The sequence below is a fragment of the Mesoplodon mirus genome (assembly GCF_964341445.2).
Source record: "Mesoplodon mirus genome assembly, chromosome: 5".
NCBI lineage: Eukaryota > Metazoa > Chordata > Mammalia > Artiodactyla > Ziphiidae > Mesoplodon > Mesoplodon mirus.
Window position 1 is genome coordinate 68,451,319 of NC_138980.1, and position 25,801 is coordinate 68,477,119.

Genomic DNA, 25,801 nt, shown 5'->3' on the forward strand with positions numbered 1-25,801 from the left:
CATAATGCTTTGGAGCTGCAGAGATGGACCCCATAAGTTTCCAAAAGGGTCTAGGGAAAGCCACTTATCAGAAAGTCCTCACCCTGTCCTTCTCTCTTCCCCTAAAAGGTAATGGCTCAAATAAGTTAGTTAAACCCAAAATCGTACTCCATCAATTCCACCACCTCTTCTCATCCGTACATCCTACCCTTGATTTTTCAATCTGCTGCTGGTCGAGGCAGTGCTAGAGGAAGGGAACATGAAGGGGCAGATAGGGTCAGACGTATTTCTGAAATGCCAGCACATTCAATTTGTCGGGTATTTTGTGTGAATTTCCTCTTGAGTTCAGAGGCTCCTAACTCAGCAGAATTAAAATGGAATGAAGTAATTAGAGCAGCAGGCTGTGAGGATGTTCTGGGCCTGGCATCACAGGAAATGTGGGGCAGGAGGAAAGGAAGAAGAGAAGAGAGCCTTAAAGAGAGGGCTAGGCAAGAGACCCATCCCAAGGGCCTGCTCCTTGGGAAAGCCTCCCCCCACCTCCCTAGTCCCTTGGTCAGCAGCTCTCGCCTCAGCTCTGCTTCCTAAGAATCTATCCTGGTCCGGCCCCTCACAATCAGACTCCACCCTCCGTTTCTAGTCCCCTTTTCAGAAACTCCCACCAAATATACTTTTCCTCTACTCATACTAAACTCATCATTCTCCTCCTATACCACGGTTCTTTGTGCCTTTGTACATGCAATTATTACATTGTACTGAAATAATTGCTTATATGTCTGACTCTCCCACAAGAACAATGGCTCCCCAACCTCTGGATTTCACGTATGCATTGCATCCGACTCATTAAGCAAATTGCAAACTCACAACAAGACTTTCTCTGTTTGGCCCCCAAACAAATTCCTAAATTAGGAAGTTCAAACCCATAAGCCCTAAGCTATAAACAGGATGACGCAGTCTTGTTATAATGCAGTAGTTTGAGTTTAGGTGCTAATGCTTTGCTGATCACAGGAGCGAGACTGGCTAAGTGATATGATTTAAGGGATTGGTGGTGGGTTATTTGTGCCTGGGCCATGGAAAACCTGAATGCCTGGTTAATTTTGATAAAAGCTGGTGACCACATTCCATTACCCCATAAAAGACAGAGCCAGAGGCTTCTCAATCTGGAGCAGACTATTTCTGTTTCACCAGCTTTTCCTGTTACACTTGCTGGATCTCTCTGTAGAGTTGTTGTCCTTCCCCCCACTAGAGGGGATGAACCCAGACGTTCTGGGCCTATGAGCTCCTGGAACATCAGTTATCCCCTCAATGCTGTCAGGAGAAGCAGCTGCTCTGTAGAGAGGAGATTTATGAACCTTCTTAGGGTTTATTTATGACTCTCTTAGGACCAGGGACTCTCCCCTTCCCTTATTTCTGAGTCTAGGGAGGGTGGGAACTAGCATGAGAGCCTGCTTTTGTCTCAGTCATTACTGGTAAATCCTTGTTCCCTGCATAGGTCCATTCCTTTGGATGAAAAAGGCCTTTTCTTAGTCTCACTGCTGGAATGAGGAAGTTAACCTTCACCAGTAGATTTCCCTCACACACACAATTTTTGAGATATGGCTGACTTTTCATTTTGCCAAATAAGTAAACTTAAAAGAAAAAAACTACCATCATCTTTTCAGGAAAGTGTGAACATACGAATATAACCTCACATTAAAGAGGAGAGGTTTTATACTGAATATATTTAGCTTTATTTAAAGACTGACTAATTGCATTGTCCTTTTTTTTTTTTTCTCATTTCACCATGGTAGTAAAATGGACCAGTGAATACTCTAGTATGGAGTTTGGGAATAACTAAACCAGACTATAAGCTTCTCTGAGCAGAGAGTGGTTTTTACTCATTTGTATTTTCCCAGGACCTAATTCAGAGCTTTATGACAAGTGCTCACCACATTTTTGTGGAATAAAAGAGGAGAAAATGGAGGAAGGAAAGAATTTCCCAACTGAGAATGATGATAGGAAATAGATGTCAAGCCCTAGTGTACGTGGGACCCTGGAACAAACTGTCTCTACCCCGACTCCACTCTGTGACCTCTGTATAAAGAAAAGAGCTGCTTACCCTACTCCCTTGTTTAACAGCATTTAGTAGTGCCCCACTGCCTATGTGTTAAAGTCCAGACTTCTTAGCAGAGTATACCAGTCCATTCACAATTGGTCTCCAGCTTCCCTTTCTAGTCCTCTTTTCAGACACTCTTGCAGCATATCCCTTACCTCTACTCATACTAAATTCACCATCCTCTGTATCCACCACAGTCCTTTGTGTCTTTGTAATTCCTGTTCCCTGTCTGGAATCTGCTTTTTCCCTCTATTCAGATCGGCTAACTCTCAACTCATCCTTTAAGAAGAGCAGCTTAAGTGCCTCTTTTCCTCCCACTTTCATGTTAGCTGTTCCCTCCTCTGAGATCACGTTACCTGTACAAAAGCAATTACCAACCTGGACTGTGCTTATTTCTATGCCTGTCTCCCCCACAAGACTGTGCCTCTTGAAAGACAGGGGCCGTAATTTTTTCCATTCTCACATTTCCAGTGTCTGGCACTGTTTGTGAGTAAATGAGTGAATGAAGAGAAAAAAAAAAACAATTAACCAACAAGCTAACCTCCCTTTCTTGCTGGGCAGTCCAGAGTTAGTGTGGCAACTGTGGATTAGAGGAACAAATTCAGGTTCCTTCTCCCATAGGGTATGAAAAGCCATCTGAGACACCTGATTAAAACTCCAGTGCACACTTCTTTACCTTTAGTGCCTGAGGCACTGCTGAGGCTGAGCAAGGAAAATTCAGGTGTCATTTTCCACACAAAGTCACTTACACAAACCCATTCAACTCTACCTTGAAGTTACTAATGCCAAGAATACCAACAGGGTCCTTGGTGCTCAGTAAAGGAAAAGAGAGTCTGGGTTGAGGGCTTCAAATTTAGGTTTTGTTGAAACTGAAGTCGTAGCTGAAGAGTAAGTAGAGTCTGGGTGTGTTGATCACTCGCACACACTCACCAAGTATAAAATGTGGGAAAACAGAATGTTTCACCCATGAAACTGTCCTTTTCTATGGTCTTTATCTGGTTGTTCCCAATTATTATTATAATTTTAATGAGTCATCCCCCCATCATTCCATATCAACTTGTTCCCTGTCTTTGGGCCACTAGACTTGAAAAGCGAGAGCAGGATGTGCTTCTTGACTCATATCTTTAATATTACTTGGACATGGTTAAGACTCCTCTGACACATGCTCCACCTGCCTTTGACAGATTAGGTTAGTTCATTCAAGCAGTTTCTAAACTCTGGGAAATCAGGGAAATCTGTCCCTGTCCAAGTCTAGACACACTTGCAGGACCACAGAATTTTAACCTCTGCTGGAGGCCTACAGCAATCTGGAGCTAACAGTGCAGTCAGCTTAGCATCATCCCAGGGCAGGAGGGAAGTTGGGAAGACCAAGAGACAAGGTTAGGGAAGATCAAGTGGGAGAGGGAAAGCAAAGATATTCAGAGGAAAATGACCAAAGGGAACAAGAAAGGGCCAGAAAACAGAGGAAATGAAAAGAGGAGGGGAAGTATAGAGGTAAAGGATCACAAAGGTGAAAACAATGAAGGAAATGGCTGAAGGAGAAGGCGCCAATCTCATCAGAAGACACGTTAATTTCCTTGAGAGGAGGGGCAGTCTCATACTTTTGTTTTTTTTAAGACCGTGAGGTGTTTTTGTTTGTTTGTTTCTTGTTTCTTTTTTTGGCTGTGTTGGGTCTTTGTTGCTGCACGCGGGCTTTCTCTAGTTGCGGCAAGCAGAGGCTGCTCTTTGTTGCGGTGTGCGGGCTTCTCATTGTGGTGGCTTCTCTTATTGTGGAGCACGGCCTCTAGGTGCACAGCCTTCAGTAGTTGCAGCATGTGGGCTCAGTAGTTGTGGCTCACAGGCTCTAGAGCGCAGGCTCAGTGGTTGTGGTGCACGGGCTTAGTTGCTCCGCAGCATGTGGGATCTTCCCGGACCAGGGCTCGAACCCATGTCCCCTGCATTGGCAGATGGATTCTTAACCACTGCGCCACCAGGGAAGTCCCTCACATACTTTTTAAATGTATCCCTCATATAACCCCCAAAAGTGCTCAAGAAGTACTTATTGATTCCAGTACTGTTTATGGACAAGGCTTTCAATAGGAGAATCCAAGTGTCTGGTTCATCAGAATCCTGGGACTGGGATTCTGGCATTCATAGCACTCCTTAATCTCTCTTCCATCCCAGGTTCTCCATCGTGTCTGTCAGAGGCAGGATTTCAGACTGTGTAGACCTTGAGTCAGCAAAATCTACCCCAGGGGCAAAACTGCTCCCTGTGCCAGGCCTGTACACCCCAAAGGAGGCCACAGACCTTGGTTAACCCCTGAAGTTGTGATATTTGGCCACTTCTCCCAACTTTTAGTAAATAACTCCCTTTGGCTGGATGCAGAGAAGAGTCAAATGAAGAATTCTGGGGCTTCCCTGGTGGCGCAGTGGTTAAGAATCTGCCTGCCAATGGGGACACCGGTTCGAGCCCTGCTCTGGGAAGATCCCACATGCCGCGGAGCAACTAAGCCCGTGCGCTACAACTATTGAGCCTGAGCTCTAGAGCCCGCAAGTCACAACTACTGAGCCCACATGCTACAACTACTGAAGCCCACGCGCCTAGAGCCCGTGCTCCGCAACAAGAGAAGCCACCGCGATGAAAAGCCCGCGCACCGCAACGAAGAGTAGACCCCGCTCGCCGCGACTAGAGAAAGCCCGCACGCAGCAATGAAGACCCAACGCAACAAAAAATTAAATAAATAAATAAATAAATTTATTAAAAATAAATATTCTGGATGAAGATGCCCAGTCTGAAGTATAGACTCTGCCTGTCTCCCCTTGCAGGGAATGAGTCCTCACAGAGAACTTCTCATGAATTTCAGCACAGTGGCTGCTTTCCCAGAGCCAGCCTCTCTCTCTGTCTCCTTCTGAACTGCCTCTCTCCCCTGCCCTCTGGTCTAGCTTCTTGTGAGGGGAGGCCAGAAGGCAGGCTTGCTCCAAGTATTCTATGCTCTGCTAGGCTTCTCAATGGCTTCATGCAGGTGTTTCCAACTCTTTGCCTTCTAGATATTCCAAAAATCTATCCCTAGAGTCATCTTGGTAGAGACCCCAGCAACCTATAACCTACTCTTTTATAAATTCTTATTTGACCTCCCTTCAGTTTCACAGTTAAATCCAATGCTAATAGTGAAACAGCTCATGTAAAAAAGTCCTTCAGATGGGGCCTCCCTGGTGGCGCAATGGTTGAGCGTCCGCCTGCCGATGCAGGGGATGCGGGTTCGTGCCCTGGTCCAGGAAGATCCCACATGCCGCGGAGCGGCTGGGCGCGTGAGCCATGGCCACTGAGCCTGCACGTCCGGAGCCTGTGCACCACAACGGGAGAGGCCACAACAGTGAGAGGCCCGTGTACCGCAAAAGAAAAAAAAAAAAAAAAAAGTCCTTCAGAGACTAGATGACTAGTACCCAACTTCCAGCCCTCTTTTCTCATAATCAGAATATTCTAGAGCCCCACTGGAACCTGTTTGAGCACCACCATTTATCTCTAGAAAAGCACGCAATACAGCAAGAGGCTAAGGACATGCTGACATCTGCTCATCAGCAGGCCAGAAATGATGTTTTCAATTTCCTTTCTCATTTCATTTATTCCCAGGCTGCTCCCTCCCCACTTTCATAAGCCAGTTCTTATTTCAAAAAGTGAAAGTAATAAAGCTGTTCTCCATTATTCATCAGGTTCCATGCTTCCTCCCAGTCACACATACCCCTCACACCTTCCCCTCCAACTCTTCTCATCACCTTCCTTTTCCCCCTTGACCTCTTCTCCCTCACCCCTTCCAGATGGAGTTCAGGGTCACTGCCCTTCCTCAGAGTCCTACACTTTTCCTATAACCTTCTGAGCTCATCCTCAGATGGGTTGATGATCACAGTGCTAAATACATACTTTATGATATGCTTTGCATTCACTGATTTCCTCATGCCAATGTCCCAGGCTGTACATCTATCAGAGATAACCCTACAAAAACCTGCTGTCCCAGAGAGAATTGAAAAATCTCAGTGGGATATATGGACCATATTCCAGCTGGGTTTATCCTCTCCCACCCCAACAACAGGAATTATCATCTCCGAGCTGGGCTGACACCAAATACCAAGGCACTGGCCTTGCAGACTGTGTCTGGACCAAGAGCCAAGAATTCTGTGGGGACAAGCCCTTCTGTAGGCACCTGCATAATCATTCCTCTTGCTGGCAGCGTTTGCCATCCTTGCACAGTAAATATAAAGAGATGAAATAGAGCATGTGGGGTAAGGGATGGGGCTTTGGAATAAAAACCCCAATTTAAGTTCTGCCCTGATACTTACTACATGCATGAACTTGGTTACGCTACTTAACTTCTCTATGCCTTAGTTGTAAAGTAACAGTACCTCCCTGGTTGGAACGACCAAATGAGAATATGGATGTAAAGCATTTAATGCAGTGCTTGGTACATGAAGAGCACCCAGTAAACGTTAGAAGTTATTATGATCATATATGAATGGACATCAGTAAATCAGATAGGCCTTCCCTTGTGGCACAGTGGTTGAGAATCTGCCTGCCAATGCAGGGGATACGGGTTCGAGCCCTGGTCTGGGAAGATCCCACATGCCGCGGAGCAACTGGGCCCGTGAGCCACAACTACTGAGCCTGCGCATCTGGAGCCTGTGCTCCGCAACAGGAGAGACCGCGACGGTGAGAGGCCCGCGCACCGCAATGAAGAGTGGCCCCTGCTCGCCGCAACCAGAGAAAGCCCTTGCACAGAAACTAAGACCCAACGCAGCCAAATAAATAAATAAAATAAATTTATTTACAAAAAAAAAAGTCAGATAAACTGTTCACTCATTATAGGCTTTTAAATAAAGAAATACAGCCTTTTTTTTTTTTTAAGCATTGCTTCTAGGAGTTGTTTTAATGAATTGCTAGAGCAGTGATTTATAAGTACTATATTGTTGGAATGCAAATAGATATTTCAAAGAGGTGAGAAGTAACTTGTTTTCTTGAGTGGGATAACATTCCCCTTGGGATCTTGTTTACAAATTCAAATATTTTGTAAGCAAATAGTACTAAGCTGAGCTCCAGTCCTTATTTAGGTGAAATGATCACAGTACTCTACTTCTGATCTTTGAGTAAAAGAGGTTTTTAGCCTATAGAAAAGGGGCCATTGCTCAAATGAAATGCTCTAATTACAAAAGCAGGAGGAAAAATGTCAATCTTGAGATTTTTCCTTTTATACATCTTTATTCTAATCTTGCAAAATATTGGGTAATGGCCAACCTATTGCACAAATACAGTCAATTTTCAATTATTCATGTGTGGGTTGTCCAAGGCAGATAACTAAACAACACTGTGTTTGCTTCTTTCTGTTCTAGCTGCCCTTTATCTTTATTGTCCCCCTCAAACACACACACACACCACACACACACTCATACATTCACACACACACTCACAAACTCTCTTACACACACACACATTCCACTTTGCCCAAAGCAAGTCAGGCGCAGAACTGCCTATTCTTGTGGTTACAAAAGATGTTGGTGCCTCAGACAAGCATCTTTGTTCCTTTTCTCCCTTACTGCAGGTTTCCCTTTCCTAAATATCCCGTGGGGAGGAAAGGGAAAGAAGGAGGAAGGAAGGAAAGGAAATCATGGTATGAGTTCCCCAGCCCAGCAGTGCGGGCTGTGAGAAACAGAAGGCTCCTGCTCCTTGTGTGCTGGCATCTCTCTTGCCATTTTACTGAAACTTTGGGGTGTTTTTCTCTCTGCAGCACCCACGCTCCCTCCCTTGCTGCCAAAGCTCCTTGTTGTGACAGAATGAGAGGCTGAAGGGTTGGGGGGAGGGGAGTGCAGCTAGGTAGCCTGAGGGCAGGGTTACAGCTCCCACTCCAGGAGCAGGGGCGGGGTGGAAGATTAAGCTACAGACAAACCCTAGAGGCCCCCCTAATGCTGAACCTCACACATACCCATAGCATCTGTACACACACAGTGCTGTGCACCACCTCCCAAACTCATGCATACACGCACACACACACACACACACACACACACATATGCAGGACTGGAACTTGGTGGGCACAACCATGGATTCAGTAACACTCAGGCAGGAAATTCCATGTCACATTGGCACAGATCTGCCCAAAGCAATCCATGCCCCAGGTCCCCCTACTTTGATCCCTCTCCCTTCTGATGGGCTAGAGAATGCTGCTGGATGCCGGGCATATTTGTGCATAGGCTCCGTTATCACTCAGCATTTCAAACACAGGGACCACCAGTGGCAGGGCCAGCAGACTGCTTAACCCTCTCCTTAGTAGTCTCCACTCAGAACACCCGTGGGCTCCAGCAGCACACCCTGGAAAACACAGACGAAAGTCCTGATTAGGGGGCAGAGAAAGCGTGGGCTATAGGCCACAGGCTCTGGCCTCCTCATTCCCCTCAGCCTCAGCTGATGTCCCAGGCTTGTCTGAGGGAGAGGCCCATGTAGAGACATAAAAGAGGGAGAAAGGATTCAATGGCCTCTCAAAGTTCCCTCAAAGCTCCAGGAGAACCAGCCAGTGAAAGCCAGCTGATACATCTGAACACTAGGCTGAAATACAGAGGACCCCAAATTGCCAGGCTAGACCCTGAACAGGAAAGTCAAAAGGACATCCTCTACTGTGTGAGATGAGGCTTTATGAGCTCAGCTGAAAGTGGCCAGTCTAAGATGACTCAGTTCTTCTCCTTCCAAGGCACTGCTAGGCAAGTACACTGCCTTTTCGCCTCCCTAAATCCTTCTCTTTATTAGACATCTACATTATTCTTTGTACTTTATGCACATTAATTTAAATAACTCCATGGAGTGTTATTGAAGAGAAAGTTGAGAAAGCTTGAGGTTCAGAGATTTTACACGATTTGATCAAAATTACTTGGTTAGCAAGAGAAAGAGCCAGTCTTCACCCCATGCCTGGGTAACTCCAAAACCTTTGCCCTTTCTACTGCTTCTCAAGGGTTCCACTGGGAACCCTCCCATCTGCCTCTGAGTGAGTGTGAGACTGTCTGGTAGTAAAGATAGTGTTGGGGAGGTAGAAGAGGAAGAACCTACATGTTGACCTTCTTCCAAGGGAGGAAAAAAGTAGTGCAACCTGGGTCTCCTGACCTCTGCCTGAGCTCCAGCATTGTGGGATGAGCCCAGCTCCCTTGGAGCAGGGTCCTGCCCTGAGTAGGCTGTGCCCAGTAGCACGGGTGATTCATCTAGAGTTGTTTCTCCTTCAGGACCCCACACTTTCTTGGCCAGTGTGCTGCATGGCTGCAAAATGCCCAGCCCCGGACATGCAGAGAATGTGTTGATTCAGAAACATTTAAAAATTAATCAGCACATGGTGATGTAGGCTGTTTGTTCAGGGCAATGTGCCACTATGTTGTAATGTGCCAAACTCCCTCCTTCCCCTTCCCCCAGCTCCTCCCCCTCCCCAGGTCCTGCCTGTTACCCTTGTCATTCTGGCGTGAGAGTCTGTTCCCTCACTCACTCAGGGTCAACTGTTTGCAAAGCTCAAACTGCCACCCGAGCAGCTTCCCCAGGTGTGTGTGTGTGTGTGTTATTTTTCTTTCTCCCTAAACTGAAAAGTAGTGAATCCATTGGTTTCTCTACCTTCTGGAATGTGTCCTAGGAGGAGAGGTACTCAGTTTTGCATCTGCGTTCAGGAAGCCTGCATGAGTAGCTACTCCTTGAGGCAAGAACTACAGGTTGGGCTTTCTTTTTTTAAAGTTTATTTTATTTATTTATTTTTGGCTACACTGGGTCTTCGTTGCTTCACGTGGGCTCTCTCTAGTTGCAGCGAGCAGGGGCTACTCTTCGTTGCGGTGCGTGGGCTCCTCATTGAGGTGGCTTCTCTTGTTGCGGAGCATGGGCTCTAGGTGCGGGGGCTTCAGTAGTTGTGGCTCACAGGCTCTAGAGTGCAGGCTCAGTAGTTGTGGTGCACAGGCTTAGTTGCTCCGTGGCATGTAGGATCTTCCCGGACCAGGGCTTGAACCCACGTTCCCTGCGTTGGCAGGTGGATGCTTAACCACTGTGCCACCAGGGAAGCCCTGGGCTTTCTTGAGGACAACCAAAGTAGAGATTATTCCCCCTGGAGGGGCTGCCACCAAAAGTTTATCTCATTTTATCTCCTTCCAAATAGGGCTGCTCTTCCCTTCAGTCCAGAGAAACATAATTCATTCAAATATTCAGTCATTCAACAAGTGTTTATTGAGTACCTACTGTGAGCCAGAAACTGTTACAGGTGGAGGAATATAGTGATAATAAGACAGAAAAGAACCCTGCTTTCCTGGAGCTTGCATTCTAGTGGGAGAAGGTGGATAAGAAACGAGTAAACCAATAGTCAATGCCAGGATGAATATCAAATAAGATGATATAGGGACTTCCCTGGTGGTGCAGTTGTTAAGACTCTGTGCTCCCAATGCTGGGGGCCCAGAGATTCAATCCCTGGTCAGGGAACCATATCCCACATGCAAGCCGCAACCAAGAGTTCACATGCCACAATTAAGGAGCCCACAAACCACAACGAAATAAATAAATAGATATTTTTTTTTTTTTTTTTTTTTTTTTTTTTTTTTGCTGTACGCGGGCCTCTCACTGTTGTGGCCTCTCCCGTTGCGGAGCACAGGCTCCGGACGCACAGGCTCAGCGGCCATGGCTCACGGGCCCAGCCGCTCCGCGGCATATGGGATCCTCCCAGACCGGGGCACGAACCCGTATCCCCTGCATCGGCAGGCGGACTCCCAACCACTGCGCCACCAGGGAGGCCCTAGATATTATTTTTAAAAGATGGTATAAGAGCACAGGGATTGGATTGGCCAACTATGGCCCACTGCCAGTTTTGTAAATAAAATTTATAAAGTAAATAAAGAACACTCAGCAAGGAGTTACTTTATTTTTTCATTTTATTTGTATTTTTAAATATTATTTGGATAGATAATATATTCAATGTGCCTAAATTTAAAAGAAAAAATAAAAAGGATATGCAGAGAAGTCTCCCAGGTCTGTTTCCCAGCTATCCAGTTTTCCTCCATATAAGCAACAAATGTTAATTTTTTATGCATCCTTCCAGAGAAATTTATTCACATAAAAAGCAAATGCAGGGCTTCCCTAGCGGCGCAGTGGTTAAGAATCTGCCTGCCAATTCAGGGGACACGGGTTCGAGCCCTGGTCCGGGAAGATCCCACATGCCATGGAGCAACTAAGCCTGTGCGCCCCAACTACTGAGCCTGTGCTCTAGAGCCCGCGTGCCACAACTACTGAAGCCTGTGTGCCTAGAGCCCGTGCTCCGCAACAAGAGAAGCCACCGCAATGAGAAGCCAGCACCCCACAACAAAAAGCAGCCCCTGCTCAACGCAACTAAGGGAAGCCCGTGTGCAGCAACGAAGACCCAATGCAGCCAAAAATAAATAAATAAATAAATAAATAAATAAATAATTTTAAAAGAGCAAATACTTGTGTGTAGTCTATATTTTCCCCCCAAGGAAGTTATTTTAAACTGGGAGATCAGGAAAGACTTGTAATTTAGGCTAAGACTCGAATGGTATGAAGGTGTCAGCCAGGCAAAAGTCTCTGAGCAGCAGCTTCCAGGCTGTGGGCACAGATAGTACAAAAACCCTAAAGCTGCACCAGACATGGTAGGTCCTAAGATGAAAGGAGGCTCATGTGTTTGGGGCACACTGGGCAGTTATTTGAGGTAAGGAAGCCAGAAGATTCTCCTCTTAAAGGCTCTATAGTGGCCACAGATCCTGTGCTCCTTAGTCTCCATACTGGGATAAGAAGGAAGTCATCCCTGATACCCAACTCTAGTCTTCTTTGCTATCCTCTTGAGTCTTAAAGAGGGGCCACTCTTTTAATAATAGACTTCCTCTGTATGTATATGTTGTATATATTTGTTTGAGCATGGAGGAAGGTATGGAGCAGGACAAGGGTATGGAAGGGGAGAGGTGGGTAATGATTAGCATTTCTAGAGGCAGATCTTACAATCGGAATTCTCAGTCTAGGAGCTTGGTAAAGCCTTCGTAAAGATGGTAATTACCAACCTGAATTGAGTAGATGGGTCCTTTCCTGGTAGCAAAGTCAGAGAGTAATAACTAACTCTCCACCCAGGGCTTTGCTTTGTAAAATGTAGGGAATTTTCAATTTACGCAATAGCTTTGTGGCCAGAAATGTTCAATCTCAAGTTTTCTAGGGTACCTGCTATGTGTTCTGTATCTTGGAGAAGGCAAGTGAATTAGAGCACCTAGTCCCTACCCTGAAGGAGTTTATAATCCAGCAGGGGAAAGACAACTTGAACTTGAGAAATAGTGGTGGGTTAAACTAGAGGGTATAAGCTAATTCAGAGAAGCTAGGAACCAACGTGAGCAACAGCTGTCAAAGAAGCTCTCATGAGAAGGTGAATTATAAGCTGAGTCTTAAAGAACAGGGAGGATCTGAATAAAAATAATGATTTTTTGATTAAAGGGAGATAATGTGAATGAAGAGGACAGCAATTGGTACCGTAACCAACCAATAACTGGCAGCAGCAACTGCTTCTTATTATTCTTATTATTGCTACTTACAGTTTACAAAACACTTTCTCATAAACGATTTCATTTGATATTACATTAACACTGTGATTGGATAGGGCCACTGTTACTGTTTCTGTTTTACATGTGAAGAAACTGAGGCTCAGGATGATTATGTACATTGTCTAAGTCACAAAGCAGAAACTGAAACCCAGGTGCTTTGAATCTACATAGCGTAGGCTTCCCTCTTTGTGGAGAGAACACCAGGCAATTCAAGCAAGCAGAACAGCAGGAACCAGAGAAAGAGGCAGGGAGCCTTAGTAAACCGAATTACGAATTACATGTCAGTTGCACCAGGAGCTCACTGGCTTTATCTCTCTCTCTCTTCAGAAGAGCCTACACATTCTGCCTTCTCCCCTAGATAGGCTCCATATTCCCAGATCCAAGTCCTAGCTCAGGAAAAGGAGAAACTTATTGGTGGACAACCTCAACAGAGTAGGAAAATTGTGAGCAAGAGAAAATCACCATTTGTACAATCTCATTAGCATTGCAGACATACACACACATACATCAAACCTGCAGGTTGTCAGTGTTAAGTTACTAAGCCTGAGGCCTGAAGTAAATCAGGCCATGTCTCAGAAAAACAGGTTATGTTACTCATATTAAGTATCTGTGTGGATTAAAAGGAAATCTACTGTTTTGCAAGTCCTTTCTTTTCTCAGGATCCTGCTGAGTGGCTGGAAAGGCTATCTTCCACACCCTTCACTCAGACCTACCTGAGTATATTAGCCCTGTCCTGTAACCCCACAGAGGGGTCTGGCTGAGATGAGCCACCTACCTGTTGTCCATCAGAGCCAGGCTTATGAGGCCCTGGGGCAAGGGGCTTCAGTGACTGCCTTTGTAATGAGGCTGCCTTCCAGGGTTGCCCCTGGCAACCAAGCTGCTCCAGTGGAGTGCATCTCTTAGAAGAGACTTGGGAGCTAGGGGAGGTCACTGAACCATAGGATGCAGGCAGCATGTAAGTTAGTGTCCTTCTTTCCTCCTCCCAGCCCCAGCCCCCACTCCTGTGATGAGTACAAGTGCTTTCCCCTCACCTGTCTTCCCCAGGTCAACAGGATCAGCCTAGATTCTCCGAGAGGACAAGAAGGTTAGGGAGAACCTCTCTGGTTTGCCCTGCAGCTGAGATCTGGGTACCTAACACATCCTTGGCCAGTTTCCCCATACCACATTGCCTCAAATGACAAATACTTTTTCACCCTTTAAGCATCAACATTGTTTTCTCCAGGAAGCCCTGACTTGCTTCCTGTGCCTCAGGCAGGGATAGGTGCCCTTGCCCATGAAACCCTGAGCATCACTCCATCATATTACACACTACCCTGAATGTTTTTATCTGTTTTATTACCTCCTTGAGGTTAAGGACTGTGTCTTCTCTAGCACAGGACCTGGCAAGCAGAAGGCACAAAATAAACTCTTGTTAAATGGATAAGTGAGTGAATGAGAACACAAGATTCTCACAGGAGAAAACAGGGAAGTGGGAGGCAGCTGTTTAAGCACTGGCTGGAGGAAGTAGCATGCATACAGCACAGAGGGCCATGGAATGATTCAGCTTTATCTAGAGAGTAAGGTATGAGGAGGGAGCAGGGAAGGTAGGCCAGGGCCATCCAGGACAGTCTTGAAAGCTGAATTAATACATTTGGGACAGGAGAGTGGCAAGCTCGCAGCAGCATTTTAGGAAGACAGATCTGGCCAGGTGTGCAGGATGGACTGGAGGGGAGAGCCAGCTGGCAGGGAGACGAGTCAGGAGGCTGTTTTGACAGTCCAGGCTTGACATGTAAAGGGTCTAGATGAGAGTAGTGACAAGGGGAAATGAAAGCAAGAAATAAACCACCCAACTCTGTTGGATGGTTTCTTCATGCAGCCTAGGAAATGTCAGCCTCTGCCTGACCCTGGTTAATTAGCATCCTGTGGTTGTCATCTGAGCTGACTGGCCACCCGAGCACTCTGCTCTCTGGAGAAACCGTAGCTGCCATCCTCCGTGAAGCTGTTACTTCGAGGGGGCTAAGTGCTGGTGGGGAGTGGAAGGTAAGTCTAGGAGAGTATCTCCCAAACTAGTAGTCCTGGAACAGTGGTCCACTGTATATTAGTAGTCATCTTGCAAAGAAAAACAAATGAGTTATCTGCTCAGATAACCGTGGGAAACTCCAGACTCAACAAAGGGCAAAGCCATTTCTTTACCCTAATATCTCAAGGGGGCCATATTACACACACACATACCCCCAGTGTTTATCAAACTTAAATGGCATTGGAGCCTTTTTCATGCCATACCCATTCGCAGCTCCTAAAGGAACACTCACAAAACAGCTGAAAGACTCCGGAATCAAACTTGTTTGCCATGCCTCCTTTAGGATGTGTCTGGACTACGTATGTAGAGCACACTGCCTGTATGCCCACTGCCCTTGCGTAGAGAGATGTAACTTCACCCACAGCCCTACCTCATAAGCAGTATAGAAGCTGCTTACAAGCTCTGGCCCTGAAGCCAGTCTGCCTGGGTTCAGATCCTAGCTCCACCACTTAACAGTTATCTAGCCTCTCAGTTTCCTTATCTACACAATGAGGAAAATATTAGAACCGACTTCAGTGGGGTTGTTTGGAGGATTGTATTAGTGAGATAAGCCCTGAAAAGCACTTTACACTGTGCCTAGTACATAGTAATCCCTCAATAAATATGAGTTACTCTTTTTCTTATGCAGCCAACTATTCTATGATGAGAGCTCAAGCCCTCCAACCATAGCTCTGAACTGAGGCAACCTGGCGAGGCCTGGTATGAAAAGGCAAGGGGTCAGGTTCTCTTTGGGGAATTAGGAATGGGACACAGGGCTAAATGATTAATGCTAGAGTGAAAGCTGAAAAGATCAAGGACAGAGGGGTCAGGGGGAGGCATTAAGAATCACAGCAAAAGCAGTTTTGTACAGAGTCTGCCCCTCACTCTCCGTGCCAAAATTCCCATTTTCTGTTGTCCCCATTTGCCTTTCCTTTATCAGAGAGCTGTCAGGCCCTCAGGTATTTGAAGCCAGTGGTTTCCTGGCTGCAGTACCACTGCTAAAATCTGTTTTTACTTTCAGAACACCTCCAAAATATGTGGGAGGCTTTCCTTACACCAACACCAATTCTACAACTCTCTGGACACCGGCAGCGTGTCCTACAATTCAATTCAATGCTGACACTAACTACTAGAAATTAGCATCAGGTCTCACAGGTTAAGGGCTCAGTCCCACAAGGCTGCTTCCCACTTCGGATGCCAGTTGCAAGCCTTTGGCCTCCTCTCCTTCCGACCAACTAGCTATAAATTGGGGGTTCCCATGACTCTTCTCAGGTGCACTAATTTGCTAGAACAGCTCATAGAACTAAGGAAAGCACCTTACTTGCAGTTACTGGTTTATTATAAAGGACATTATAAAGGATACATATAAACAGCCATATAAAGAGGTATGTAGGATGAGGGCCGGAAGGGTCCCAAATGCAGGAGATTCTGTCCCCATGGACTTGGGGGGCACCACCCTCCTGGCACGTGAATGCATTCACAAAACTGAAAGCTCTTGGAACTTTGTCATTTAGGGGCTTTTATGAAGGTTTTATCACATAGGCATGATAGATTATTTACTCAATCTCCAGCCCCTCTTCTCTCCTCAGTGGGTAGGGGGAGTGGGATGAAAGTTCCAGGCTTCTAATCAAGATTAGTCTTTCTGGTGACCAGCCCCTATCTTGAAGCTATCCAGGGTCCCACCAAGAGTCACTTCATTAGGACAAAAAAGGATCCTATTACCCTGGAAATTCCAAGGGATTTAGGAGCTCTGTGTCAGAAACAAAAGATGCTGCTATCATCACCATTACTCAGGAAATTACAAGGGTTTGGGGAGCTCTTTGTCAGAAACTGGAGACAATGACCAAATATGTATTTCTTATTATGCCACAGGGATCAACTCAATAAGTATTTATAGACTCTTACTGTATGAGTAAGAAGCTCATGTCAAATCCTCTATGACTACAGGGAACACCACTTCACCACATCTTTTACCCTCCTTTTATATCTCCTTGCCCTCAACACACACACACCTTTCCAGACACTTATCTTGAACCCAATAGCTTTCACACATTCCAAGGAGAGGCCTTTGGATTTGGAAAACAGAATGATGGAATGGGGAAATAATTCCTTTCCACCAATACAGCATTTTACAAAGTGCTTTTAAAAAAATAAATAAATAAATAAATAAATAAATAAATTTATTTATTTTTGGCTGCATTGGGTCTTCGTTGCTGTGTGTGGGATTTCTCTAGTTGTGGCGAGCGGGGGCTACTTTTCGTTGCGGTGCACGGGCTTCTCATTGCAGTGGCTTCTCTTGTTGAGGGGCACGGGCTCTAGGCACACGGGCCTCAGTAGATGTGGCACGCAGGCTCAGTAGTTGGGGCGCACGGGCTTAGTTGCTCCGCAGCATGTGGGATCTTCCCAGACCAGGGCTTGAACCCGTGTCCTCTGCAGTAGCAGGCGGATTCTTAACAGTATTTTTTTTTTTTAATTTATTTTGCGGTACGCAGGCCTCTCACTGTTGTGGCCTCTCCCGTTGCAGAGCACAGGCTCCGGACGCGCAGGCTCAGCAGCCATGGCTCATGGGCCCAGCCGCTCCACGGCATGTGGGATCTTCCCAGACCGGGGCACGAACCCGTGTCCCCTGCATCAGCAGGCGGACTCTCAACCACTGCACCACCAGGGAAGCCCAGCAGGCGGATTCTTAACCACTGCGCCACCAAGGAAGCCCACAAAGTGCTTTTTGTATATTATCCTATTTTGATAATAGCTCTCTGAGGAAGGTATTACTATCCCCATTTTACAGATGAAAAACTAAAGTCTGAAGAACTCAAGTAATAGCTCAAGGTCATATAGCTACATAGGGTAGAATCAGGACCAGAACCTGGCAATTTTGACCTCTAAGCCAGGGACCTATTCACTATACCCTCCAATCTGGCCTCCACCTCGACCCAGGACTTAGGGGTCAGGCCCATACACTCGGGAATCACAGTCTTGATCTGACTGAGAACTTGTCTCTGAGTTCTGTGGATTTGTGGGTAGGCAGCACCCCAAATACCTAGCTTGCCTCTGGAAGTGACTTTTGAGAGGAAGTGAGCTGGCAAGGGCATTCAGGGATGCCAGGAGCAAAGTCTTGGATCAGAGCTGCTCTTCCCACTCTTGTCATACACTCTCCTCTGGGGAGATCCCCAGCAGCTGTGATACAGTTGGCTTCAATATTCTGCCCTGATGTGGTCTGACAGCAGCTAAAAGGCTAGAGTGGGAAGATACTAAGACTGAAAATCCCTCAGTGGAAACGTGGTTTCTTGTTACTATCCTTCATGGTCCCATGGTATGCTGGGGACTCAGAAAGTCTCCGGCACCATGATTATCTCATAGGTTTTGAGTCTCATTCATTAGCCATGATATGAGGCATCTTATCCTTCTCTAGCCTCCAGAGACGGCCTGAACTTAAGCATGCTCAGGCAGATGATGTGTATCTGTTGCCTTGGTTTTCCTCTTTAGACCTGTACCTCCTCTCCTCCTGCAGTGAGAACCAGTTTCTTCTCACTCATGAACCAGCTTCTGAATCCTGGGACTCATTTCACCTCTTCTTTCCCCTCTTCTCATCAGAGAATCAGGGGGCACCCCCAAATCCCCCATGTTTTATCTTCCGAATTCTAGGACCTACAATTTCTTCATTACAAGGGGGAAAGGATGTATTCCTTCTCATTCCCATTATCCTGTGGGGATGAGAAGGCAGGTTGTTTCAGCCCTCATTCTACCCTATCCAAATTGCTACCCTTCCCAGCTCCACCTCAGCTGTCAAAGCCTGAGACAGCACACAGACCAAGGGAACCACACAAAGATCCCCCCTGGGGACATGGAGGAAAGCTCCAAGTTTTTTAGTTTCTCCCAACACACACACACACACACACACACACACACACACACTCACACTCACACTCACCTCTCTCTCTCTCTCTCTCTCTCTCTCATTTCCCCCCAACCTTTCCCTTCCTCCCTATCTCTCTCTCCCTCCCCCACTCTCCATTTTTCTCCCTCACTCTCATTCCTTCTATCCAAGAAGATGTTAATGGAGTTGTCCATTAAATGCAGCAGCTGCCAGAGTGCTAGGCTGACTGGGCAGAGGGCCTGAACCCATTTATTCCAAACTACAGCCCCCATCACATATCTCAGGTTTTTATCTTTTCATTTCCACATTGTGCCTCAGCCAGGTCTCTGAGTGCCAACTCCCTGTCTGAGAGCCCACATGCTTCCCTAGAGCACACACTGATGCCTGCCTGTCCACCAGCCACAGAGGTAGTGCATGGAGACATGGGAGGGAGGATAGAAGAAAGGATAAATCAGCACACATCTCCCAAAGCCCAACCATGTCCAAGGAAATGTTGCTTAGAAAGCCTCAATTGTGGGGGACTTCCCTGGTGGTCCAGTGTTAAGATTTTGCCTTCCAATGCAGGGGGTGCAGGTTCGATCCCTGATGGGGGAGCTAAGATAACACATGCCTCATGGCAAAAAAAACAAAACATAAAACAGAAGTAATACTGTAACAAATTCAATAAAGACTTTAAAAATGGTCCACATAAGGGGACTTCCCTGGTGGCACAGTGGTTAAGAGTCCGCCTGCCAATGCAGGGAACACGGGTTCAATCCCTGGTCTGGGAAGATCCCACAGGCCACAGATCAACTAAGCCCACGCACCACAACTATTGAGCCTGCGCTCCAGAGCCCGCGTGCCACAACTACTGAGCCTGCATGCCACAACTACTGAAGCCCGTGTGCCTAGAGCCTGTGCTCCACAACAAGAGAAGCCACCGCAATGAGAAGCCCGCACACCGCAACAAAGAGTAGCCCCCACGCTCTGCAACTAGAGAAAGCCCACGAGCAGCAATGAAGACCCAACACAGCCAAAAATAAATAAATAAATTTATTTAAAAAAAAATAGTCCAGGGCCTCCCTGGTGGCGCAGTGGTTGAGAGTCCGCCTGCCGATGCAGGGGATACGGGTTCGTGCCCCGGTCTGGGAGGATCCCATATGCCGCGGAGCGGCTGGGCCCGTGAGCCATGGCCGCTGGGCCTGCGCGTCCGGAGCCTGTGCTCCGCAACGGGAGGGGCCACAACAGTGAGAGGCCCGCATACCGCAAAAAAAAAAAAAAAAAAAAAACAAAAAACAAAAAAAAAAAATAGTCCACATAAAAAAACCTTTTAAAAAAAAAGCCTCAACTGTGGAATCTTTCTCTGGCATTTATCTATAATTGTGACAATTTATTACAGTGTCACAAAGTCTAAAAGCCACTCTCAAGAAGACCATAGCCTGTTTCTGAAGAAACAGGAGACCAGTATCCACCTGTCACTGTTATCTGTTACCTACCCTGACCTCCACCATGAGTTACTAGAAAGTCATATACTTTACCAGCTATTTAGAATAAAGACAACAAAACAATAACTTTTTTTTTTTTTGGCCAAGCCATGCAACTTATGGGATCTTAGTTCCCTGACCAGGGATTGAACCCGTGCCTCCTGCAGTGGAAGCATGGAGTCCTAACCACTGGACTGCCAGGGAATTCCCAAAACAATAACTTTATAGTATGGGAAAATCCTAGAGTATCAGCTGTGTACAGTCTGGTAAATTGTGGGAACACGGCTTGATCAAAGAATGGAACTCTGGCTTAGCGTGGGACTCTGCCTTCAGTTCTTGGTTCTTCCTGCTTCTCCCAACTTTATCTTCTAGACAGACTCTTTTTTGTTGCTTTAATTAATTAATTTATTAATTAATTTATTTATTTATGGCTGTGTTGGGTCTTTGTTGCTGTGCGTGGGCTTTCTCTAGTGTGGTGAGCAGTGGCTACTCTTTGTTGTGGTGAGCAGGCTTCTCATTGTGGTGGCTTCTCTTGTTGTGGAGCATGGGCTCCAGGCGTGCAGGCTTCAGTTGTTGCAGCATGTGGGCTCAGTAGTTGTGGCTCATGGGCTCTAGAGTGCAGGCTCAGTAGTTGTGGTGCACGGGCTTAGTTGCTCTGCGGCATATGGGATCTTCCCGGACCAAGGCTCGAACCCATGTCCCCTGCATTGGCAGGTGGATTCTTAACCATTGCACCACCAGCGAAGTCCCCCAGCTTTATCTTTGACCTGTGATTCTCAGAGAAGCCATTCCACAAATATTAACTGAGTGCTACTATCTACCAGCCTGCTCCTCCTGGTATAGCCCTTGAGTTCATGGCAAGACTGACTCTTCCTTGTGGTTCTCCGACACCCCTATCCAGCTGGTTCCTTGGACACTATGACCAGAAGCTCCTCAAACCAGCTGGACTGATTTGATCCTTTGTTGAGCTGAGTTTGCTTTCTTCACACTTGAGTCTAGAAAGCACTATTCACAACTGACTACTTCACCCATAATTTGTCTTTCATAAGCAATTTCATTTGAACGAGCTAGATGTACTCCATAGTCAAAGAGAAGAATAGACAATACGTGCTGTAAAGGACACATGTTCCTCCCCAAGCATCAGTTCCTTAAGGAAGTCTCTCCCATCCCCTAGTTTTTCTAAGACTGGAGGGGTAAGATCCTCCCCCCAACCTCAGGGGTAAGAACAGGATCCAGGACTAGCCCATCAGATTATTCCACAACTCTGCACACAGCAACTAGTTCAGAGAAGATCATATGACTTAAGACCACACCAATTACAGTCTTCTCTGCACTTTTGTAGGAGTTATGGGAAAGGTATATGTTCTTTCCCTCTGGAATGTCGAGTTCTAAGGGTAGCACTGGTTTGGAGCTGCTGGTGGCCCTCTGGCTGCCGTGTGTGGAGAGCCTATCTAAGAATGAAGCAATATAGCAGCAAACAAAACCAAGTGATGGAAATAATCTACACCTCATGCAGCATTTGAACTCATGGATTTAGTCTTCCTGAAGCAAGTCTACTCTTCGTTGGAGATGTTTGAGAAGAAAGCAGATACCTGCCTTTCAGTTGTCTGATATACGGTCTTATTGCTACCTCTATTTTATTCCCTCCTACAAAATATGTTGGGAGAAAAGTTATGGAAATGAGTAGGAGTTGTCCAAAATTCACCCTTTCATCTCTAGATCTAAACACAAGATCTCTTGAGAAGAAGAATCAGGAGCCACTCTCATTCTCCTGTGAGGCAACTAAGTACTTGTTAAAGAGGTTAGGAATATTTGAGGCATGTCCCTAAATCTTTGAGAGCATCTGGACAAGCATTTACTGTGCTCTCTCACACATATTTCCTAGGGCCACTATCAAAATAGATGGGTCGGTCAAGGTGGGTCAGTGGGATGCCATGACCCAGTGGCATGTCAGGAGAGAGTTCTCTGCCCCTTCACCTACTTCATCCCTTCCTATCCCCACTGTTAGAGATAAGGAAGTTAAGCTCTAAGAGGTAACCAGAAGCAGGAAGAAATTGTCTGGTGGAGGCTTTCTTGGGATAATGTAAGAATCCACCCTCATTCTCCTAAGATGGAGCTAGTCCCAAATTTCAGAGGCTCTGATGATGAAGCCTGTACTCAGAGAGGAAAGCAGGAGGTAGAAAAGGAAGAGGGAGGGAAAACAAAGGGAACTGTTACAAAAAAAGAATGAAAAAGAATCTCCCAAGAACAAAAAAGCATCATGAAAAAGCCAATAGACTGAGCAAAACATAGCAGAGAGGGGACAGTTCCCGAGTATCTAAATCACCCCATCAAAGCAGAGAGTTCCCTGGGCAGGTGCTGGGCTTCTCCTTTCAGAGAACTCTGGACCCTGCTCAGGGAAGTGTAGAGCCTGGCTGGCTCTTAATCAATGCACAGACCTGCCCAGTTGACTCTGCTGTCTAGTCATGGCTCAGGGGTTCTTGAAGTCAAGATGCTTCCATAATTGGTTAAGCCCATGTGGAACCTCAGTCTGTGGCTCTGTGCTAACAAGGCTATTTAAACCCTTGCTGGCAAGAAAAGCACAGCTGTCCACCAGATGCCTGCTGAAGAAGCCATCTATTGCTAGAAGAACACATCCTCATCTTCTTTCTCTGTGGACCTTCATTCCTCTACACTTTTTGGACACAGAAATAAGGGCTGTTTTTCCCAATATTCATTATTATTGGGCATTAATCACAATCACTATACTCACAAAACACTATAGAGTCATTTAGGTTGCTCAGTACTCTACCACTTGGGAGAAGTGCTGCCTTAAGTTGGGTTCCCCAGAAGCATAGCCTGAGACAGGATTCAGGTCATGTGATTTGTTGAGGTCTGCCCTCAGGAGAAAGAGAAGGAAGCAGGAAATGGTAAGAAAGGTAGATGCGGTCACAGCTTTGTATTTGGCCTCAGCCTGATCCCACGGGACAATTCAGGAGCATGAATAGCACCAAAAAATTGATCCTTCTTTGGGCTAAAGAAATGATCGTTCCTCAAGGCCTTTGTACCTCCTTGTCTGAAAGCTATAGGGGCTACAGAAGGTGTCTCCCATCCACCAAGAGCAATTTTCTGGAGAAGGGGGCATCTGTGAGCCACTGGAACTCAATACAGCAGCTAGGGAAATGGATACACTGACATGGTAAGGGAATTTTGGCAGGGTACCAACAGCATCTATTAGAGCTACTATATTAGTCAGCTCTGGCTGCCTTAAGAAAATACCATAGAGTAAGTGGCTTAAATTTATTTCCCAAAGTCTGGAGGCTGGAAGTCTGAGGCCAGGGCACCAGTGTGGTTGAGTTCTTACATGGGCTTTCTTCCTGCCTTACAGATGGCCGCTTTCTTGCTGTGTGCCCACATGGGGTGGGGGAATGGGAGAGTGGGGTAGGGTAGGTAGCAAGTCCTCTGATGTCTCCTCTTATAAGAATATTAATTCCATCATGAGAGTCCCACCCTTATAACTTCATCTAAACCTAAGTACCTCCTGAAGACCCTTCTCCAAATACCATCACATTGGGGGCTAGGGCTTTAACATATGCATTTTAGGGGGACAAAATTCAATCCATAGCAGCTATCATTTCATAAACAGTTTCCCTGTTTACGAGACAACTGTTAGCCAGATTTGTTCAATGAGAGCCATTTCCCTTGCACCTAAATTCTTCTGAAATCCCATTTGTTGTCTGATACAGAAAAGACCAGTTAGACCCCAACTAGCTGAGCTGGGCCTGGGATCTCCCAACAGTTTCTCTTTTCTCCATCTCAGCAGGCACTGCTTCTTGCTCTGGGAAAGTCAGGCTGTGATTATTTGCAAGCCTCAGCCCTTGGTAAGTATTCTGTAGGTGACAGCAGAGGTGTCTGTGTGCAATCCTATCCAGCTCAAGCTTTGAAGCTCCAAAGCAGAGCCATTAACATTCTCTTCAGCCTCAGACAGTTCTCTTAAGCCCTTGTTAGTCTCATTTTCTTCCCTCTCAACTTTTTCATCAAGAGCAGCAGCTTCCTTTTTCCTAGAGCTATTTCTTCTCTTCAAAGAGCTCTGGGCTCCAGGGAGGCCTGTGGCCAAGAGACTTGCCAGACACCTCTCGATTTTCAATGAAGAGCACACTGTGCCACCTGCTCTGTAGCTAATAATGCAAGCACCTTCAACTCCCCTCAGTTCAGGATTGAGCAAAGGACCAGTCAGGAGGACACCTTCCCTCTGGCTTCCTGGGATGTCTGCAGTGGTTAGGTCGTGGGTTATGGAGGCTATCCTGAGTCCCCCAGTCCACCCCTACTTCTGGATTTGGGTTATTTAGATAGGGGAAGTCAGGGAGGAGAGACACAGGCCCTGCCCTCAGAAAGCAGAAATCTATCCACTGCCCGCCCATCTTCCATTCTGAAGCCTCTTTCCATTCACAGGGGAGGAGGTAGGAGGACTCTCCCTTTCACAGACGGGGTCCTGTAGGCCTGAAAGGGGCAGAAGAAAGTTCTCAATGAGAGTGCCATTAATGCCTCCATAATTTATTAAGAGCTGTCAAATATTTAGCTGTGTGGTAGATTCTTAGAAAATAGGAAGAAGCAATCTCAGGGAAGCTTAAATTCTACTACTGGCCCCAAAGTAAATTTCTTAGGCAATCTACAGATTTTAGTAAGAGGGACTCCAGTGCCTGCAATTCAGACAGAGAAGAAGGAATTAGGCAGATGGTAATTCAGCTTCATTGTCCAAACCTTCCTCTTAAGCCTGCCCTTTTCCATCAAGAGCCACTGGTTGTATTCCTGTGTCCTCACCAAGATTTTTGAGGGGTGAGGGGATTGTGTCATATTCTCCCACTGCCCAGGACTTGATTCTGTCAACTCTGTAGCTTTCCTTCTCTTATGCCCTACAGCTATCTCAGGCATACAAGCACTCACTCCTTACAATTGCTTCTGCAGTGATTCCAGAGAGGCATATGAAAACAACTTTCCCAGGATCACATTTTACCAAACTCCTCTGCAGACTGAACAACAGCTATGACAATGGGATACAATCATTTGTATTCATTTCCCTGTCCCTTCTGCCCGCAGAGCTGGGCCTAGCATCACCCAGCACACCTGCCCAGGTGGGCCCAGAGGTACACAGAGAAGGACTGCTACTCCATCTGCTGGTTTGACAGCAGCCCTGGGTTGCAGCCTTTCAACTCCTTGTAAGGCAGGCTCTGGTGCTGAACCAGGAGACCAAAATATCTTTTTGCCATGATAGAGAAAAGATATTCAGACATTTTGTCAAAAGTGATGACATTTACCCCTCCCACCTTAAACCTACAGACACAGACAGAGATAGAGCTGGAAAACACAGAGCCAAGGATTATTGATCGAACAGGACCTGTCTCTGCTCTGGGCAACCATTGTTTTGGGGCTATAATAGGGACCTGAATATAACAAGAAGACAGCTCCAAACCAAAGTGGAGGTAGGAGGGGTTAAGATGGGGTTTAGAAAAACACTGATGATATTGGGCCTTTTCTTTTCTTCTTTCCATCAAGCCCTTCATCTCTACTTGCCTTTTTTGTAAAAAATTCTTCCTTTGCAGATTATTTCCCCAGGGCCTGTCCATCCAGAGTCATCTTTATGCTCACAATTTCTTATTTCCTACCCTTAGCAAGGCAAGGAAAGGATGGGGGTCCATTTTATAGATGAGGATAATTAAGTTTCCTCAACAGAAGAGAGGAGAAAATGATATTATCTGCCCTTACACAGAAATGAATTACTTAGTTCCTGAAATCCCTGTTCAGCGACA